This window comes from Rhamphochromis sp. 'chilingali' (genome assembly GCF_963969265.1).
Source record: "Rhamphochromis sp. 'chilingali' genome assembly, chromosome: 16".
In the NCBI taxonomy this organism is placed as follows: Eukaryota; Metazoa; Chordata; class Actinopteri; order Cichliformes; family Cichlidae; genus Rhamphochromis; species Rhamphochromis sp. 'chilingali'.
This window is the reverse complement of record NC_137943.1, coordinates 35,464,946-35,486,207: the sequence shown is the minus strand read 5'-3', so window position 1 is coordinate 35,486,207 and position 21,262 is coordinate 35,464,946. Positions and strand designations below refer to the sequence as shown.

The 21,262-nt window shown below is 43.6% G+C and overlaps 1 long non-coding RNA gene across 1 annotated transcript; it reads right to left on the bottom strand.

Moving 5' to 3' along the window:
* Nucleotides 1–20,193: 20,193 nt before the first annotated feature.
* On the bottom strand, nucleotides 20,194–20,727 carry LOC308383659. The gene is made up of 3 exons (XR_013969192.1): nucleotides 20,539–20,727; nucleotides 20,344–20,390; nucleotides 20,194–20,258 (listed from the first exon to the last, which is right to left on the bottom strand). It is a non-coding gene; the product is annotated as an uncharacterized lncRNA (long non-coding RNA).
* Nucleotides 20,728–21,262: the final 535 nt, after the last annotated feature.

Here is a 21,262-nt window from a genome sequence, read left to right as displayed (position 1 = left end):
GCTGAGTTAAACAGATGACTGAGCTCATCAACCGAAAGATCCTCATTACTGTTAGCATCACAAAGGACAGAGTTGGTAAAAGCAGCAGAGAAATGAGCAGTGGTCTGGGAATTAATCGTGCACCATTGGTGCAACGGACCCACACCGCTCAGCTCCACGTTACACACTGAAACGTTGTTGTTATTCTTTGATTTCTCCTTTGTCTATAACTTCTTGTATTCTGAGTTCTCTTTTTGAATTCTAGTTCTTAGGTTCAGTTCTGTGCCCAGTCTGTTTCCCGTTTTACTTTCATGGTCAGTTATAAAATATGCTAAATGTGAGATATTTGTTTATCAGAAGCTTTTGCTGTTTGACTGTATTCACTAATTTGTTTCTGTCTGAACGTTCCTGCAGTTGGTTTGTGGTTGATGTGGATTTGCTGCTCATGTGAATCCTCCCACAGTGTTTCATTAGCAGCTGTAACCACAGTGACTCTGATAAAACAGGAATTAGCAGAATCCATCTGATATGAAGCTGTGCTTTGAATACCACTTCCCTCCTCTTTGAAGAGTAGTCAGATATCTGTGTTCAGGTTTTTGTACAGCCTCTTCTACACTTTGTATCACTGTGTTTGTAGAGCACAGTAGTAGAGAGCTGTGTCTGCCAGGGTTAGGGCTGCTATGGTCAGATTAGTTAATGTAAAAGATGTTTCTGAGTCATAACGTTTAATAGGAATATATTCATCACCACTGCTGTCCTTTGCTCCTTTCCAGAGTATTTATTTATTGGGTTAATTGACACAACTTCCTGTTTGTTGTTGTGTTGCACACACTGCTCTATACTCGGTTTGGACTATTTGAACTAGTTTTTGTGTTTTCTGAGTTTTGACTTCGGATCACAGCCAGTGGACTATCTGTACCAACCTTAATTAGCACTGCTTCATTTGAATCACCGCTCTGGAATATTTTGGATGAAGGACACCAGTGGCAAACTAGCTAGCGGGTCACCAGGTTAACACTACAAGAGTGTCTCTCAGTATGTGCCTGAAGAAAGCCCCTGACAGCTGAGGAAGACGATGATATTAAGAAGTCGTTTGAGTTTGTGACAGAGGAGATTTCTGTTGTCAAACTGCAGAAGAAAGGCATCCTGGACCTGTTGGAGGAAGTTACTGAGAAGGATCAGCGGCTGGTGTTCCTGAAGAACAGACGGATTTGGAGCAGTACACCCGGGTGAATGATGTGATCGTCACTGGGCTTCAAACCTGGGTCGTATGCTTGGTGGCTGCTGACAGCGTGGAGGAGCCCAGAAAAGAAGATGTCAGCTCCACGGAGCATCAAGTAGTTACCTTTCCTTGGACCAAAGGTGCTGAATTGGACTATAACAACATTGAGGCTTGCCACCCTTCACCCCAAAAATGACAAAAAATGTTTCATCCTTGCAGAAGTTCCCTCTGCAGGTGGGTTGAGACACAGGAGAGGTGGAGAATAAACGTAACCTGGGTGTCTGGGAGGTGATTGAATGATGGGAACAGTTTACTCTGCGGTGGAGTTGGGTCGGGCTGCCCCGGGTCCTGTGGGGCTTGCTGAGGAAGCGGTGCTGCTGCCGTGGACCCCGGTCTGGATGGACCTGGGCCCACTTGCCTTAGTGGGTCCCAGAGGGCAGCACATTGCACGCTGTGGATCCTGCGTGCTGCACAACAACATTCGATATTTAATATTTACTGTTATTTACACTTAGCTGGATTCATGTGACGGTGTTGTGTTTAATATGCTGCTCTCTTTCATCGCTCGTTTTCTCTTATCTTTCTCTCACTGATCCGGGAGATTGTTTTTCTAAGTGCCCTTTCTCACTGTCACTCTTCCCCTCTGTTTTTCTTGTCCTTCATATTTCTTTCTCCCTTTCCTCTCCCACAACCATGTCTGTCCCGTCTGTAACAACTGAAAATAAAAATAAAATAAATTCAATAATAATAACAAAAAAAGTCGATTAAATGGACCAACATGGCAAAGCCGTGTGATCCACTTGGTAAAGTAAATCCGTTGGGTATCTTTGTTGAGCTTCAGACAACAATTCTGACAGCTAAAACAAACAGGACAGGCAAGAAAACAATGACAACAACAAAGCAGCCGTCGTTGTGCGATTTGGTAACAGAAAACACAAAACTGATAAAACAAGGGAAGAAACTGAAAGGTTCTGGTCATGACTTTAGTTTGATGTTAATTCTTCTTTAAGTCTCTGTCGTCTCTGGGTTCCATGTCTTTTATTCTTTCAGTCTGCCTCTCACTGTCAAGTCTGCGTCTTTGTGATTTGTTTCGTGTTTTCTGTTTTATTTTGATAGTCCCAGTCTGATGTCATTGTGTTCAGTTGGAAAACCATCAAACGACTGAAGTTTGAAGTCTGGACTGCTGTGATTCCACAACAGCTTTCACAGCTGCAGGCATCATTCATGAAAACATGAACAAATTGTTGACACTGAGAGGGGAAACACTTAAACGTGAGAGCAGGACAATGATGAAGGAGAGCATCATCATCTGATGTGATGAGTTCAAAGAGAATAAATGGAACAAGCATGAGATGGTCTTCCTGGTTGGACTTTTAGCTTCATGTGAGAGATTTTACCTTAAAGAGATAAACCTCTGTTACTCTGTTTATTTTGCTTCTGCTGCATTTCTGCATGTCCTCATCCACTAAATATAAAATAGTGTAAATGAGCAGCTTTTGATGTTTGACAGTTTTTATTGTGCTTGAACGTTCCTGCAGTTGGTTTGTGGTTGATGTGGATTTGCTGCTCATGTGAATCCTCCCACAGTGTTTCATTAGCAGCTGTAACCACAGTGACTCTGATAAAACAGGAATTAGCAGAATCCATCTGATATGAAGCTGTGCTTTGAATACCACTTCCCTCCTCTTTGAAGAGTAGTCAGATATCTGTGTTCAGGTTTTTGTGCAGCCTCTTCTACACTTTGTATCACTGTGTTTGTAGAGCACAGTAGTAGAGAGCTGTGTCTGCCAGGGTTAGGGCTGCTATGGTCAGATTAGTTGATGTAGAAGATGTTTCTGATTCATATCGATCATCAGGAATATACAGAGTTGTGTCCCCCTTTGCCCCTTTCCAGAGTATAAACTGAGGAGCCTGAAGGTCAGAATCATGTCTGTACCAGTTAAGCTCAACACCACCTGCATCTGTCTCATAGCTACATGTGAGTTTGACAGATTCTCCTTCTGTTTTAGTGACTTCAGGTTGTTGAGGAGTGATTGAGTCTCCAGCTGTTAGTCCTGGAAAAAGAAAGAAGAAAAGTAGTGAAATGCAGTCTGTATATCTGCTTAATGCAGCAGCTTCAACTAAACTTTAATCCCTGTTCTTAAACTCACCTATAATGTGAGATAGAAGCAAAAAGAGGTGCAGCAACATGTCTTTGGAGTTATTAAAGCCAGACAGACAGCACATGAACAATGTTCTTCCACTGCAGCACAATGACCAACAAATAATGTCATTGGATGAGCTCAACTTCAGTGGGCGGGGCCAGTTTAATAGCTCAGCCAATCAAATAGTTTGTGCTTCCACAGCAGCTCTGTCTCTGTCTCTGATCTTTACTGCTTCATTTCTCTGTTGTCTTTGTCATCAGTCCAATGACACAAGAATCAGAGGTTTAACAGTGTGTGGCTCCCTCTAGTGGATGTTGTGGAGTATTCTGTTGTCTTTGCTCCAAAGGTTTTTGTACAGAGTTTTGCTGTTTCCTGTCACTGTGGGCCTCACAGCACAGTAGTACACAGCAGAGTCTGTCACTGCAGCAGAGGAGATGTTGAGATCGATTTGTTTTTGATCATCCACAACTTGAACAGACAGTCCAGAGATTTCTTCTTTCATTACACTTCCTGATCCCAAATGAGAGATCAGGAACTCTGGTGGTTTTCCAGGATATTGTCGATACCAGTAGAAATTATCACTTCCAGTTGCCTTTTTGGAGTATCTATAGGACAGAGTAGCAGTGCTGCCTTCTACACTGAACACTTCTTTGTTGGTTGGAGTGAGATCTTCACAACTGATACCTAAAGGAACAGAAACATGTTTTATTCTTTTATAAATCATCACAATTCAAATGTATTTCTTTAAACACACACATTGTAACGTACCTGTTAGAATGGTGAGAATCAGTAAAGAAAGTGCAAAATAGTCCAAAGACAACATGTTGAATGAAGGTAAAGTTTATGGTTTGTGTTGAACTCTGTTGAATGTGGAGGTTTCTCTCTCTTCTAGTTCAGTAACAGCTCAGCTCCTCCCTGAATCTCTCCTCCTCCTCTCTGATCTGGATTTGAACTTCTCTCACTTCCTCCTGCTTCACACACTAGTAGCAGCATCTTCACTTTCAGGTGGGAGGAGCTCTAATATTTTTTTGAAACTTCATCTCAGCCAATCAAATAGTTTTCTGATTCCACAGCAGCTTAGTATGATTAACAGAGAGTGGTACTCATGACCATTGATCAGTGGTTGTTGATCAATGGTTGTGACAATTTGCATACTAATGGTCATAAACTGACCTCACAGCCCAGTGTTCATTCAGTGCTGCTGGTTTCAGTCATTGTGCAAATGTCCTGTTTCTAAGGTTGGAAACCTGCAGTCAGCTGAGACTGAAGACGTCACCTGATGATGATGAAACGTTTCTCCCACTGAAAACATCCAGATGAACAGAATCAACTTTTTGGGATTTGCTTATCTGGATGACTGAGCGTGCATGTTGGTGTTCCAGGATACTGTTAATATCAGAAGATCATTTATACTCATTGAAGCTTTTTTTCTGAGGTATTCATAAACTTGTTCACGTTGCCCCTTCATGTGGCAGCCCTGATATCACACCATCATCTTCACACAGGAAATATTCATATTAATTTCTCTCCACTACGATTAATACATGATTTAAATCCCTGGAGCAACCTCTCAGTGTCATGATTACAGGAATGCATCGACTCTAACGCAGCCCACATGAGGCTAAAGCTTTACATGCTTTTATTTTGAGAAGGTTCAAAGACAGGGGGGCAGGTAAGTAGGTTTCCTGCAGAGGGACAGAGCAGGGAGACACCACAGAACTGCCCGAGAGAACGACTGCTGAGTATCAGTGCAGTCAGAATTGCTTATATAGTATTTATTAGAGTCCTTTCTTGTGTTTCACTTTTAGAGTTTCTGTGTCAGGGAGGTAAGTGAAGGCTTCAGAAGGCTGAGTGGGTGGAGAGTGGATGGGCAGGTGAGTTTTCCAGGTGAGTTTTCCAGCTCTGTTACAAGTCAGTCCTTTCCAAACAGCAGACGATGAGAGAATCCTTCAGGTTTCAGGTAACTCAAGTCCACAGAGCTATGAGCAGACACAAGAGAACATGGTGAGGTAACAGAAGCTACAAGCACAAACTCATAAGTCATAAATTAAAGCTGAATTACCACCAGAATGAAGACAACAATCTGACAAAGAGTGGATGTTTCAGCTGGACCTTTCATTCCCCAAAACACGAGGAGTTAATGAGATCTGGTTAGGAGGTTAGCAACACTACAAGCACCAACCAGCTTGCAGCCAAAGCTCTGCACAGCCCCATCAGCAATGAGTCCCCAGCCTCACTCAGACTGCTGCCAAAGCTCTGCTGGAGGTGGGAGTTGAAGATCACCTGAACCACTTTGATACGCCAGGCCTGTCCAGCATTCTCCCCCACCACCTGACTCAACTCACCCCCAGATGGTGATCAGATGACAGCTCAGCTCCTCTCTTCACCAGAGTGTCCAGAACACACTGCTGCAGACCTGATGATGCAATTACAGAGTCAAGCATCAACCTATACTGTGGTTAGCACACAAGTCCAGTAAAACAGAAACCACCATTGTGTCACTCGGACACATAAAGTCCTCAGAAGCACAATAGAGTTACCAGATGATGCAGCGTCCAGGATCCTGCTCAGAGACCTCAAGAAGGCCGGGCCCTCTGAAATGTTGTTCAGAGCAGAAGCACAGAGGAGAGTCTGGACCTGCCAGAGGGGGAACATCACAAAGTACCAGAGCAGGACAATGATGAAGGAGAGCATCATCATCTGATGTGATGAGTTCAAAGAGAATAAATGGAACAAGCATGAGATGGTCTTCCTGGTTGGACTTTTAGCTTCATGTGAGAGATTTTACCTTAAAAAGATAAACCTCTGTTACTCTGTTTATTTTGCTTCTGCTGCATTTCTGCATGTCCTCATCCACTAAATATAAAATAGTGTAAATGAGCAGCTTTTGATGTTTGACAGTTTTTATTGTGTCTGAACGTTCCTGCAGTTGGTTTGTGGTTGATGTGGATTTGCTGCTCATGTGAATCCTCCCACAGTGTTTCATTAGCAGCTGTAACCACAGTGACTCTGATAAAACAGGAATTAGCAGAATCCATCTGATATGAAGCTGTGCTTTGAATACCACTTCCCTCCTCTTTGAAGAGTAGTCAGATATCTGTGTTCAGGTTTTTGTACAGCCTCTTCTACACTTTGTATCACTGTGTTTGTAGAGCACAGTAGTAGAGAGCTGTGTCTGCCAGGGTTAGGGCTGCTATGGTCAGATTAGTTGATGTAGAAGATGTTTCTGAGTCATAACGTTTATCAGGAATATATTCACCACTGCCTCCCTCTTTTCCAGAGTATAAACTGAGGAGCCTGAAGGTCAGAATCATGTCTGTACCAATAAAGGTCAGCAACACTGTAACTTGTCTCATAGTCACCTGTGAGTTTGACAGATTCTCCTTCTGTTTCAGTGACTTCAGGTTGTTGAGGAGTGATTGAGTCTCCAGCTGTTAGTCCTGGAAAAAGAAAGAAGAAAAGTAGTGAAATGCAGTCTGTATATCTGCTTAATGCAGCAGCTTCAACTAAACTTTAATCCCTGTTCTTAAACTCACCTATAATGTGAGATAGAAGCAAAAAGAGGTGCAGCAACATGTCTTTGGAGTTATTAAAGCCAGACAGACAGCACATGAACAATGTTCTTCCACTGCAGCACAATGACCAACAAATAATGTCATTGGATGAGCTCAGGTTCAGTGGGCGGGGCCACTTTAATAGCTCAGCCAATCAAATAGTTTTGTGCTTCCACAGCAGCTCTGTCTCTGTCTCTGATCTTTACTGCTTCATTTCTCTGTTGTCTTTGTCATCAGTCCAATGACACAAGAATCAGAGGTTTAACAGTGTGTGGCTCCCTCTAGTGGATGTTGTGGAGTATTCTGTTGTCTTTGCTCCAAAGGTTTTTGTACAGAGTTTTGCTGTTTCCTGTCACTGTGGGCTGCAGAGCACAGTAGTACACAGCAGAGTCAGACACTGCAGCAGAGGAGATCTCCAGATCTGCACGTTTCTCTGTTTTGTCAATGTGAGCTGAGAATCCCGACACAGCTTGATGAACTGATCCTTCCTCTGTGATGTAGAGCAGGAACTCTGGTCTGGATCTCTGGTATTGTCGGTACCACTGGATATTGTAGATAGAACCATCATATGTACAGGTCAGGTTGATGTTTCCTCGCTCTGCAACGGCTTCTTCAGCACGTTCCTGCTTTATGCTGTTCATGGAGCCCAAAGCTGCAAATGAATGATTCATGTCAGTCAGTCTTTTTCTTCCTTTGTGAGCATAATGAGATGAAGAAATCTGCTAATAATAACTCTGATCAAATCTTGTCACCATGAGACTTTCCTGTGTTCTAACACTCACCTATGCAGTGAGAGAAAAGTACAAACAGGTAAAGGAACATGTTTCAGGTGCTGAAGTCACACAGCAGATGAACAAAGTTCAGCAGAATGAAAAGACTAAGCAGCCTCTCTGCTGCACAGCCTTCTCCTCAACATCAGGCTGGCTGAAACCATCTCATTGGCTGAGTTCAGCATCAGTGGGTGGAGCCAGAGAGAAACCTGTTAAGGGTCTTTATGAACAGCGAAACATCTGCTGGTTATTTTTACAGCTGTCCTTGTTCAAGTCAATTCTGTTTTATTTACACAATGCCAAATCACAACAAAAGTTGCCTCCAGTTGCTTTGCACTATAAGGTAAAGACCCCACAATAACACAAGAAACCAGAGAAAATCCCAACAATTATATGATTATGAGCGAGCACTTTGGCGACAGTGGGAAGGAAAAACTCCCTTTTAACAGGAAGAACCAGGCTCAGGGAGGGGCGGGGCCATCTGCTGTGACCAGTTGGGGTGAGAGAAGGAAGACAGGACAAAGACATGCTGTGGAAGAGAGACAGAGATTAATAACAGATATGATTCAGTGCAGAGAGGTCTATTAACACATAGTGAGTGAAGAAGAAACACCCAGTGCATCATGGGAATCCCCGGCAGCCTACGTCTATTGCAGCATAACTAAGGGAGGATTCAGGGTCACCTGGTCCAGCCCTAACTATATGCTTTAGCAAAAAGGAAAGTTTGAAGCCTGATCTTAAAAGTAGAGATATAGTGTCTGTCTCCTGATTATGAAACAGGAGACAGACACTTGGAACCAGTGCTCAGTCCACTCCTGTACATCCTCTTCAGCTACGACTGTGTCCCCTTCCAGAGCAACACCTCCATCATTAAGTTCATTGGCGACACAGCCATCACGGGGCTGATCACTAGTAAAAAAGGAGGCTGCTTACAGGGAAGAGGTGGCTCAGCTGCTGTCATGGTACCTGGAAAATTATCTCTCCTTAAATGCTAAGACTAAGGAGATGATTATTGACCCAAGAATCAGGAGAGAGCAGCACGCCCCACTATACATCAACAGGACTCGGGTGGAGAGGGTGAAGATCTTCAAATTCCTCAGCACTCACATCAGTGAGGATCTCACCTGGACCCATGACACACAGTAGATCATCAACAAGGCTCAACAACAACTCTTCTTCCTAAGGAAGCTGAGAAAATCTGGATTAACCTCTAAACTGCTCAGCAACTTTCACAAATGCACAGTGGAGAGTAGGGATGGGTATCGTTTAGGTTTTATCCAATACCGGTGCCAAACTGGTACTTTTGAAACTGTGCCGGTGCTTAAACGGTGCTCAAACCGGTGCTTAAAACATTGAGAACACAAAATTGGTCCAAAAACCTCTCATGTTCAGCTGTTTTTTTGTGAAAAGATAACAATGTTAGCCTTTTCTGCAGCTGTGGGGCATATATGGCATCACTCTTGGCTGGAAGCAGTGCTTAAACATGGAAAAAACACAAACTTTGTCCAAAAACCTCTCATGTTTAGCTGTTTCCCACTTTTTCTTTGGTCATTTTAGCCTTTTTGGCCAGGGTGAAGGGAGTATCTGCCATCAAACAAGAAGACAGCCGCATGTAGCTATGATGATGTTTGCTAGTTCACCTTACATGCATTAATGTAATAACGTGGTTAGCCTACTCAACGTAAATTACACACAAACAACATTAAGCTACTCACGCAGAGAAGAACGGCTGCTGCTGCATCATCATCCTCATCATTTCTGCTACACTGGCAGGGCTAGGGGCCAGGACTCTCCTCTTCGGGTTTTTGGGGGATGTTGCTAACTCTGGGTCCGATAACAGGCAACCCACCCGCAGTAGATGCGCTCGGTGTGAGGTCTCGCAGCAAGCTATCAAATACGGCGCATTTCTCTGCTTTTAAAAAAAAAACGCTATGCGTCGCCAGGTGTTTCATCAGATTTGAGGTGTTACCTCCTTTGACAGTATCACAGTATCAGCTTAAAGCACTTGTTGCTGCTGAGTTTGCATCTTTTGCTGTGAAGTACAGCCAGACTTTTGACCGCTTCGCCTTGGGCCTTTTTAATCTGTAGCTCTGCTCTAAAAGAACGTACGTACCTGGACCCGCCTACTATCCTCGGAAACGTAAAATGATTGGCTGGAATCTAAAGTGTATCACAGCTCAGGAAAAAAAAGCACCGAAATGTGCGCTGCTTTTCGGTCTGGTTACTACCGTTTATGTCAGAACCGGTGCCATGACACCGGTACCCATCCCTAGTGGAGAGTATCCTGACAAACTCCATCACAGTGTGGTACGGGAACAGCACCACTCAGGACAGGAAGGCTCTCCAGCGTGTAATCGACTCGTCTATGGAGTACCCCTCCCACCACTACAGGACATTTACAACACTCGGGTCATGCAAAGGACTCACAACATCATCAAGGAAAGGCCCCACCCACAGCACACACTGTTCACACTCCTGCTATCCGGCAGTCGCTACAGGAGTGTGAAAGCAAGGAAGAACAATCTCAAAAAGAGTTTCTATCCATCAGGCTGCTGAATCACTGACTAATTGTCAAACTGTTATTATCTGTCCTGACCTGTAAATTTGCAATTTTGAACTTTTATATAGAATATAATACAACTTCACAGAATATAAAGAATTTGAATATTTGGTTGGACTCATCTGGTTGTGTCAGGGCTCTGCTTTGCAGTGTCATGTTCTGCTGCTCCTGAGGCTGATGTTCAAGGATTATAAGAGAGGACGAGTGTTACGAGTTCAAAATTGGGGATGGATACAAGAGGAAAAAACCACAATAACAACACTGGTCCGGCCGGGTTGAGTCAAACGATGATTTTAATGATCACACGCGTGGGAGATGGACACCGGATGCAGACAGCCTCAGATCTCAAAATGGTGGAGCATTGCTCAAACTTTTATAGCCTCTGGTGCCCCCACCTTATCATAAAAGCCTAAACATTCACATGCTTTTCTCTCACACGGTGCCTAAGCTACGACCTTGGCTCCCCGTTTATCTGCTCCTGCTGAGATGGGGCAGAAAACTCCAGTATATTCTGTTCTCTTCTAATCAGACAAATAGGCGATGACTTTCTGCGAACAGTATTTTTCTTATAACTCAGCAGTATAATGCATCATAAACAATATCCTTCATTCACAATAAATCAGCAGTCTAAGGTAATGCAAATCAGTTTAACAAATGCAATAGTTATCACCTTCTTCTAATTCAGGAGAATAATGCAAACTAAAACTACATAATAATTCACAATCTTTAATTAGGGGTCTAACATGGCATAAAATAATATTATAATTCAACACGAGGTAGCTGAGAACATTATTGCCGAGGCCACAAAAACGCCAGCTGAAAGTTCATCCCACAAGAATTGTTATTTTATACTTCAAATAGTTTTCATTTTAATCATCACAACCTGCATCCTAACAAATCATAGAGGTGTAACAGTGTGTGGCTCCCTCTAGTGGATGTTGTGGAGTATTCTGTTGTCTTTGCTCCAAAGGTTTTTGTACAGAGTTTTGCTGTTTCCTGTCACTGTGGGCCTCACAGCACAGTAGTACACAGCAGAGTCAGACACTGCAGCAGAGGAGATGCTCATCTTGATTTCTTTTCCCTCCACTTGAATCTTCAGTCCAGGAACTTTTTCTTCTCCTACTGATCCTGAAAGTGAGTGTGAGATCAGGAACTCTGGTGCTTTTCCTGGATGTTGTCGATACCAGAAGAAATAATCACCAGTTGACACTTTGTAAGTGTAGGTCAGAGTAACTGTGCTGCCTTCTACACTGGACTCTTCATCTTTGACTGGAGTGAGCTGATCACATGTGACACCTGAAGGAAGAGAGAACGTTTTCAATCAATAATTGACGTTAATGAATCATTTAATTGAACATAGTTTCCTGTGTAGGTGAGCAGACCTGTGAGAGTGAGAAGAATCAGAGGAAACACACAGTGATGTAATGACAGCATGTTGAGGAACATAAAGTTTGTTTTGTGTTGAACTCTGTTGAATGTGGAGGTTTTTCTCTCTTCTATAGTTCAGTAACAGCTCAGCTCCTCCCTGAATCTCTGCTCCTCCTCTCTGCTCTCAGTCACTCCTCCTCCTGTGCTTCACACACTTTATAACCAAAATGATTTAAGGGAGCCGTGTGACACGTCACACAAGCAGAAGTCACATTAACGATGTAGACAGAGTCAGAGTCGCTGATACTCACACAGTTAAAAAGTCTGAAACTTGAGACATTTGGAGAAAAATGTGTAAGAAGTCCTGAATTCAAGAAACATCTCAGAATAGTTTGTGTATGTTTTTTTTTTTTTTTTTGCCTGTCCCATTTGGTTCTTTAGCCATCAGAATTGTTGTCTGAAGACCAACAAGGATACCCAATGGATTTACTTTGCCAATTTGATCATCGTGGCATTGCCGTATTGGTCCATTTGGTCGATCTTTGTTTTTATTATTTATTATATTTTATTTTCAGATGTTACAGACGGGACAGACATGAGTGAGGGATAGGAAAGGGAGAAAGAAAGAGGAAGGAAAGGAAAAACAGAAGGGGAGAGGGACAGTGAGACAGGGGGGGAGAAAAAAAATAAGAATCTCCTGGATCACCTGTTGAGAGAAGAATAGAAAACAAGCAAAAAAACAAAAAAAACAAAGCAACATACTAAACACAACACCATCGCATTAATCTAGCTAAGTGTAAACAGCAGTAAATACTAAATATTCAATGTTGTTGTGCAGCACGCAGGACAGATGTGCTTCGAAGTAGTAGCCAAGAAAGGTGTAATTTAAGTCTACGAGCAGTGAACACCCGTGTGCATACCTGTGTGGATCAGCGCGCTTGTATTCCAAAGGTTTCTCCATGTAACGATCTGCTAGGGAGTGTGGGGGGGCCACAGCCCCGTCCTCCAGGGTATGAAGCAGGTATGGAGGAGATCAAAACTCCAGACATCCAGAGGCCCCCAGAACACAAGAGACCAAGGAAGACCAACAGAGGGGCAGCCGCGCCACTGTCCCAGAAAGAGCTGAGGAGAGTCCCAGATGAGGGCTCACTCAGCAGCCGCGGAGCAGAAGCCAGGGGGAGTTGCAGTGACGCGCCCGTGAGCTCCGCCGGCAGCCAGCTGTGCCTGAGTGACCGAGCCCCAGGCCGAGAGGCCGGGGGCACCCCACCTCCGAAGTGGCCCGAGCGAGCCCCAGGTTCCAGGCCCCGATAAGCGGCCGCCAAGGAGTGAGCCGGTGTGTACCTGGACGCCCACCCCCAGACACAAAGAACCACCAACGCACCGACACCTGAGGGAGTCCGCCACCGGCAGGGGAAGTGGTGGAGGGGTGGAGATAGGCCTCCAAACCTTGGAGGGCCTGAGGTGTCCCCAGAGAGGTGGTGTCTGATACCCAACCTGACATATAGACACAGACATACAGGCACACACAGACACAAACATCCATTCCCACCCTCATGCTCTCACTTACTCCACACTCAACCAACGTGGAGACAGACATAACAAGACGCTGTACACATGATCACACTCCCCAAGCATACTCTACAAACCGTGTCCAGGTACCCTTGCCCCTGGAGGGGGGAACTGCACCCAGACCCAGGTGGTGTTACCCTTTTCCCTGCGGTGAGGAGAGGCAGACCGCCCCGACTCCGTAGCAGCAGGGAGGCCCCACACTCCAGACCACAGTCGGACGGCCAACTCCTCCTAGTCCTAGCCCCCCCGCTCCAGCAGGCCGCAGAGAATGGGGGTGAGAGAAGACTCCAAACCTCCCTCCACCCGCTCATTGTAGTGTTGATGCATGTGTGTTCTAAGGTGCAATTAAAACCCAGGAGGGCATAGAGCTACCTGTAAATTTATTCTAAAATGTTTTGGCTTTGAAATCTGATCAGAGGAAGACGTGTGTCACAAATGGTCTCTGTTGTGTTATGCATTGAGCAACAGTAGCGTTTGGCCATGACCCTGTCTTTGGCGTATCTTCTCCGGTAATGTTGTGAACAAATGTTTCAGCAGGAATAAAAGAGGAAGCTCATGTACATGCTCGTGCCTTTGGAAACTTTCATCTTTGTGAGCATTAATATGTTCAGATAGAACGTGGATATGTCTTTGACACCACCTTTTAGCTCATGTAATGTAATGTGCATGTTTTTAAAGTAGGTTAATTATTAAGTCTGGCATTGACGTGTGTATTAGCGAGGAATTTCTTTTTCATACAAAAGAAAAAAGCCTTGAGAAGGAAAAGGTTTATAAAGAGCTTCAGTAAAATGAAGAAAAACAAGACTTGCTCCATTTATCAGCTTCAGCTTCCTGCTTCTCATAAAGCACTTTTCTACTTGAGCGCTCAGAGTGCTTCATACAACAGCCTCGTTCACCCTTTCACACACATTTATACTCAAAGAGCAATTTCAGGTTAATCATAGCCTCCCGTAAAAATCTGTTTTCTAGTTGTAATCTGCTGAATGAATCATCTGCAAGAGATAAAATCATCTGTTAAAATATTCTTAATATTCTGTGAGCAAACAAAACGGAGAAAGATGAGTGTTTGGTTTGAAACAGGAATGTTCCCACGGCTGTGTTTCTTCCAGCTCTGCTGCTCTGCTGCTGCATGACAGGCTTCACCTGAGCTGAACACTGTGATTACAAAACTCAGGAGGAGACTCGTGACGTTATTGTAGCTGCTGAAGTTCGCTGTCACAGCTGTGGCTCATTCTCTCAGAGTCTACAGAGGTTTAACAGTGTGTGGCTCCCTCTAGTGGATGTTGTGGAGTATTCTGTTGTCTTTGCTCCAAAGGTTTTTGTACAGAGTTTTGCTGTTTCCTGTCACTGTGGGCCTCACAGCACAGTAGTACACAGCAGAGTCTGTCACTGCAGCAGAGGAGATCTGAAGGTTCAGACCATTTCTGTCATCGACCATTCTGACAGAAAGTTTGGAATTTGTTGTGTTTTGTGTTCCCAAGTTAAAGGTCAGGAACTCTGGTGGTTTTCCAGGATATTGTCGATACCAGTAGAACTGATCACCTCCAGCTGCTTGTCTGGAGTATCTGTAGGACAGAGTAGCTGTGCTGCCTTCCAAACTGGACTCTTCAGTTTTGCTGGCAGTGAGTTGTTGACAGCTGACACCTAAAGAAACAGAAATCTGTAAATATTATACAAAGAAATCGTGAATAATAATTAAAATATTAGGATGAAGTTTTTTCACATGTACCTGTTAGAATCATGATGATTAACAGAGAAGTTTCATAACAGCCCAACAACAACATGTTGGACTGAATCTTCTGTGTTGAATGTGGAGGTTTCTCTGTCTCGTCTGCTCTTCAGTCGCAGCTCAGCTCCTCCCTGAATCTGTGTCTCCTCTGGTTTTTATTTCCTGATCAAATCTTGTCACCATGAGACTTTTCTGTGTTCTAACACTCACCTATGCAGTGAGAGAAAAGTACAAACAGGTAAAGGAACATGTTTCAGGTGCTGAAGTCACACAGCAGATGAACAAAGTTCAGCAGAATGAAAAGACTAAGCAGCCTCTCTGCTGCACAGCCTTCTCCTCAACATCAGGCTGGCTGGAGTTCTGCAGGAAGAGACCATCTCATTGGCTGAGTTCAGCATCAGTGGGTGGAGCCAGACAGAAACCTGTTTAGGGTCTTTATGAACAGCAAAACATCTGCTGGTGTTAAAAGAAACTAAAGAGGTGCAGTTACAAGTACAAGTACATCCAGACAGTGACTTTTACGGCTGGCTTCACCACATCAGTGTCTGCACAAGTTTCCCGTTCAGACTGTAAAGTTTGGGGAGGAGAGGATTCCCTGGAATCATCAGTGACAGTGAATTCACTGATAACTACACAATTATTTGACAGCAGGGAAAAAAGCATATCTGAACCTGTCTTTATGTTCGGCTGTGATAGTTGTAGCAGTCAGACAGTGAGTGAGAGAGACAAACTCCTGTGTACTTAGAAGCCATTTTTTCTACTTCTGTTCTGATTCTGAGGTAATTTGGGTTGAACCCAGGACTGTATCGGCGTTGGCTGAATAGCAGTGGTGTTCACCTTGTGGTGTCAGAACACACAGGACGCACAAATAAGGTTATTCCGTCTTTACTGTGATTCTGTAGCTTAACAGCGCAGCACAGCAGCACAGTAATGCAACCGCAGGCTTACAGAGGATGTACAAGAACTCGTAGGTGGGGGGGGGTTAGCTGTTAGCTAACAAGAGCAGAACATATACAAAATACTGAATATAACAAACATTTAAGTCATGAATTAAGATTCATGAGCTTTCTTCCAGTCTAACCAGAACTACAAATGGAAAGTCCGATATGAAGATCTCCATGCACTACTCAGAAAACCTTACAGTCCATGACATTAATTGCCAATACACCCAACAACACAAAACAGCCAATCAACCAAAGCGGTTGCCCCATGATCGTAAGGTCAGGGGTTCGAATCCCCTGAACGGCTACCCTGAGATACCCCTGAGCAAGGTACCATCCCCACACAGTGCTCCCCGGGCGCTGCACTGGTGTCTGCCCACTGCTTCACTGAGTGAGTTTCCCCACGGGGATCAATGCAAAGTGTGCATTATTATTATTGTGTACAACATTAGCAGCATGAACTAGCCACACAGTTGAACAGGCCAATACACATTGCACTTCTACATCCACTAAATGCCTAAAAGACTAAAGCTGTCCTTTCCAGGCAGGGCTCCACGTCCACTCAGTTCTTTAGCAACGCGCACGACTCACACTGTGTGTCGACATCCCCCGCTGAGTCAGTCCGCTCAAACTCTGATCCCTGGAACATGTGTTCAATAGTGCACCTGTGCCCTCTCGCCACAAGGGGGCTCCCACACACAGTTGACAGCCTTTCCAACACAGAGGACAGATTCTGTAAAATATCGGCTGTACATGATCTTGGGTGTGATTATTGTAGGGTCTACCTCACAATATAAAGCACCTTGAGGGGACTGTTGTTGGAATTTGGTGCGATTAATAATGTTTGAACTTTTAAGGTTGTTCAACATTCGTAGTTCTGTTTTGCATTTTGGAACATTTAGTTGTTTATTATAATGCAGTCTTAAGGCTTTACATTACATATTTTGACTTTTTGTATCTGTGTTGGTAGGCAGGTTGGACTCAAATATATGATTTGTAAAGTTCATTGGAGGCGTATAGTGCTCCAGGGACTCCAGGGAGGAAAGGAGTCCACACAACACTCTCTCAACTCAGGGTTTGTCTTACCACACACCTGGGAAGATCAAAACCAGGAGTCTACACAGAAGAAACACACAGCAAGTATCTTGAAGCATCAGAAGCAGCACAAACACTGAGCAGGAGGAGCCAGGGCTTCACTAATTCAACAGTCCAGTGAAGAATGACAGCCAGCTCAATTCTGCATTTGAGATCATCGGAGACACGTGGGTCAGGTCAGAGGCAGCAAGCTGAGACGAGGCCCACTCAGGAACACGAACAACAACAAAGGAACACAAACAACAACAAAGGAACACAGACAGAGGAGAGAGAGAAAACTAAAGTCGAGAGACAGACAGCAAACAAACCGAGAAATCAGCCGGAGACGACTGAGACCATCACATTTGGCTTTTAATTCAATGTAGGTTTAATAAGTTTTTAGATTGAGTTTAATCATTTCAGTTTAGTTTGCAATGTTTAAGAATATTTATTTTTAACTGTCATTGTCTGTTTTAGTTTTAGTCTTTATTAATTATTATTGCCTGGATGGCAAACGTCACATAAAGCCTCATAAAGCCTCATAAAGCCTCATCCAAAACTTCTGGATGGATGCAAACTGCATTTCGTTGGCCTGTACCTGTGCATGTGCAATGACAATAAAGTTGAATTCTATTCTATTCTATTCTATTCTATTCTATTCTATAAAGCCTCATAAAGCACATTTTGAACGTTTTGATCAAATTCACAAATATTTAAACTACGGGGATTTCCACCAATTAATCTTTCTTTTCTTTTTTCCAAGTTCACAAAATAATTTCAGGTCTAGTTTTTATTTTTGTTTTAGTTAACCAAAAGGCTTTTCACATGCAGATTATATTAGTTCACTATAATAACCGTGATATATACACAGTAAAGGTGTTCCTCAAAAATGCACTGTAAGTGTAAGAAGTGGACACGAGTGATGACGAGCAGGTCCAGATGCTTCTAAACACGGAAAGAAAGAAAGGAACATTTTGGCTTCATCTCAGGAGAAAGTAGCGCTGACTGAACTGGTTGTTGCTACTGCAGTGGTCTGAATGCTCCCATCTGTTAATCTACAGCAAAAATCATGACATTTCAAACGTGATCCAAATAAATTAGTTAATCCTGTGAAATTACACTGTCAGAGTGAGGGGCTGCATTAAAATAGGTGACTCTGAAAAATATTTGTAACACAAAGTATTTGCAGTAATTTTGTTCACCTGGTTCAGAGTTTAATTTGTTCCCTTTCCAATCGTGTCCTCTCGTGTCAGCTCCCCTAGTTAAAGGTTCTGACGTCCTGACGGTTGCTGGTCTAGTTTTACCTTCTGTCTCATTGCTTCTGATGATCCTCACCTGCGTCTTGTTACACTCTTGTTTCTCCTGATGCCTCTGACCCTCGGGTGTTTAAATAGTGCTGTTTATTCCTCAGTGTCTGTGTCAGTCTATGTTGACCTACCATCATGTGTTCCCTGGTTGACTGGAGATGAGTTTTCTGGAGTTTGTCTGTTGCTGCCTTCTTAGTCAGCAGTCTTATTGCACCGGTCACCCAGGTCACCACCATCACCGCTGCCACCCAGCATTCAAGCTGTGACGCTGGTGCCCAGCTTGTAAGAGCTCCTGTTATTCGGCATTCCAGACAGTTCCATGAATGAACCGGCTTCATCATTGGTGTGGTTGTGGTGGGAGGATGAGGAGCCATGCTCCCTCTTCCAGGAGGAAGAGTGTTCTTGTCACCGGTTCTCCCCGTGGTTCAGTCCAGATGAAGCCAGTGAATGTTGTGCCTGTTTACCCAGACTAGCTCAGTTAGGCACAACGAGAGCAGGCAAACCCTGAGAGTTTCCTGACCCCAGGCAACCAGCGCAGTGTCCGCAGCCTATCAATAAACACTGTTCCAGGTTTATGTAGATGATTTAGCTGCTGCTCCTCTCATTCAGTATTATTAAAGTGAAATTCTGTAGTCTGCATTTCATGTTGTGCAGCCTCATTTAACTACAGTTGGTGCTACAAGTTGTTGTATAAACTTCCTGAGATTAAAACCACTCGTGGCTCTGATCATGTTAATGACTATTACATATCTGGACTTCATATGATTGCTGGGTTTCTCTCTGCGTGTATTATTGTAGGGTCGACCTTACAATATAAAGCACCTTGAGGCGACTGTTGTTGTGATTTGGTGCTGTGTAAATAAAGTTGAATTCAATTTAAACATCATGATGAATTTCTCATCTAAAACTCTCATTGAAAGTCTCCAGGTGAGGAAAAACGTGGTTGTTGTATCAGTGACTTTAAAATACTCGAAGCAGAAGAAACACACTTCACACAAAGCACATCAGTAAAGAAAACTGAAGATCAATATATATTTAGTCTCTATCACACAAAGAACATTGTTCAAGCAGGAATTTCTCTTTCTGATCAGCAGTGCAAAATATTTTCTCAGCCCCATGTCAGAAGAGCTTTGGTGCAGAGGTCAGCACCGTCACCTCACAGCAACAAAGTCCCGAGTCCAACTTCACCTTCATGTGTGGAGTTTGTATGTTCTCAGCTTGTTTGTTTGGATTCTCTCTGGGTGCTCCAGCTTCCTCTCACAGTCCAAAGACATGCAGTTAGTGGAATGAAGTTAATGTCAGCCCTGTCTCAGATTGGTGACCTGTCCAGCTTGGACCCTGGCTCACACTCTACGGTTGCTGGAAGCTTCAATCTTCAAGGGATTGAAATTAAGAAGGAATCATTTAGAGGAGTTTAAAACATTAAATCATTGAATCCATGAATCTGAAAGTGTTTTTGAGTGCAAGATGCAGACTGAAAGGTCTATTTAGCAGTGCTTCTCAGAGTTTTATACTGAACTAAGCACAGACTGACTGAAGAATTATGAAACCAAGCTTCAAGGTTGTTTGCTGTGCCGGCAGGACGGTCCACATACACTGCTACTCTGTTGGAGACAACGTCTTTGGGGATGAAGGTTTCTGTGTTATTGTGCAAGACAGAGTAAGAGTAAGAGCAGTCCAGGCTCCAGGACTGACTGTTCAGTCCAAACAAGCAGTCATCACTGTGTCCTCTCCGTTTGATTCCTTTGTAGCTCACTGCTATAGAAACATATCCACTCCACTCAACCTCCCAGTAACAAGGACCAGTCAGCCCGTCTGTGCACAGCAGCTGAGGGCGGTCAAATCTCTCTGGATGATCAGGATATGGCTGCTGTGCATTCAAACGCATCACCTCTCTGTTGCTGTCAGACAGCTGGATCCATTTGTATACTGTGTTTGGGTCGATTGTGAGTTGATAGGAATCTGATAGAGAGAACAAATAAATCCAGCTGCAGTTATTGATCGATCATCTATTCGTTGATCGGCTCTTTGATGGTGACTCCTGATATCAGAGATATGAATGAGCGACACAGTAGTTTAAAGACGGTTGGATTTGTTTCCAAGAATCATCATAAAATCAAACGTACACTTCTTCAGATCCGAGCTCACCCGTCGGACGCCATCAGGCTCCACCCTGCAGGGAGAGGAGGGGTCAAACCAGCACAGTCGTTGGCAACATGCTAACATGGACATCATCACTCATACTGTCACAGAGGGAAGACTTCATGTAGCTCTTACATCTGCATAAAACAAACAGGCTGAGTGAAGGGATCTGTTCATACCTGTTTAGAGACTCCTTTCCTGCAGACCACTGCTTCACTTCTTCAGGTGCATCTTGAATCAGAATTGCTCTTTTAAAATCAAATATTACAATTTTCACAACACCTACATGTTTTGTTTTTTTGAATGAAACAGAACAAAAGTAGGAAGTCAAAGTGTTTTTTCCTCATATATCAGTTGAGTGGAAGCAGTAAAGCCACCAAGAGACTTTGATGTGCTGACATTCGTCCTCTGCTTGTCATGGTCATTTTTAGTCTACATAAACTACTGAAAAAGATTGATGGATTCAACGCATCCATCAGAATATAAATATGTGTGCATGTTAGATAGAAAGCTCTTATATAGAAAAGGTGAATGAGGCACATTGTGTTGAGTTAAATAAGAACCAGTCCATTTACCGTTTATTCGATCTAAGCAGCTTTGGAAGACGGCGACTGGACCTCATGAAGCTTTTTGAAGAGGTTTCTCCTTTGGTGTTTAAACTCTAGTGGGAGTTGTCCACTTAAGAGGATCATAGGCACACTATTGATCATGTGCCTCATCACAAGATCCAAGTTATAAAAAAAGGTGTGGGTCATTATCAGCAGAGCTTTTGGATGAAACTATGGTGAAACCTTGCCTCACTCTATCATGTGACCCATTGAGACGCAAGATGTGAGTAGGGGTTGAGGTGCCTGGGAAGACTCAACATAACTGGAGCACGGATGGTACAGTTGTTGACAGCTG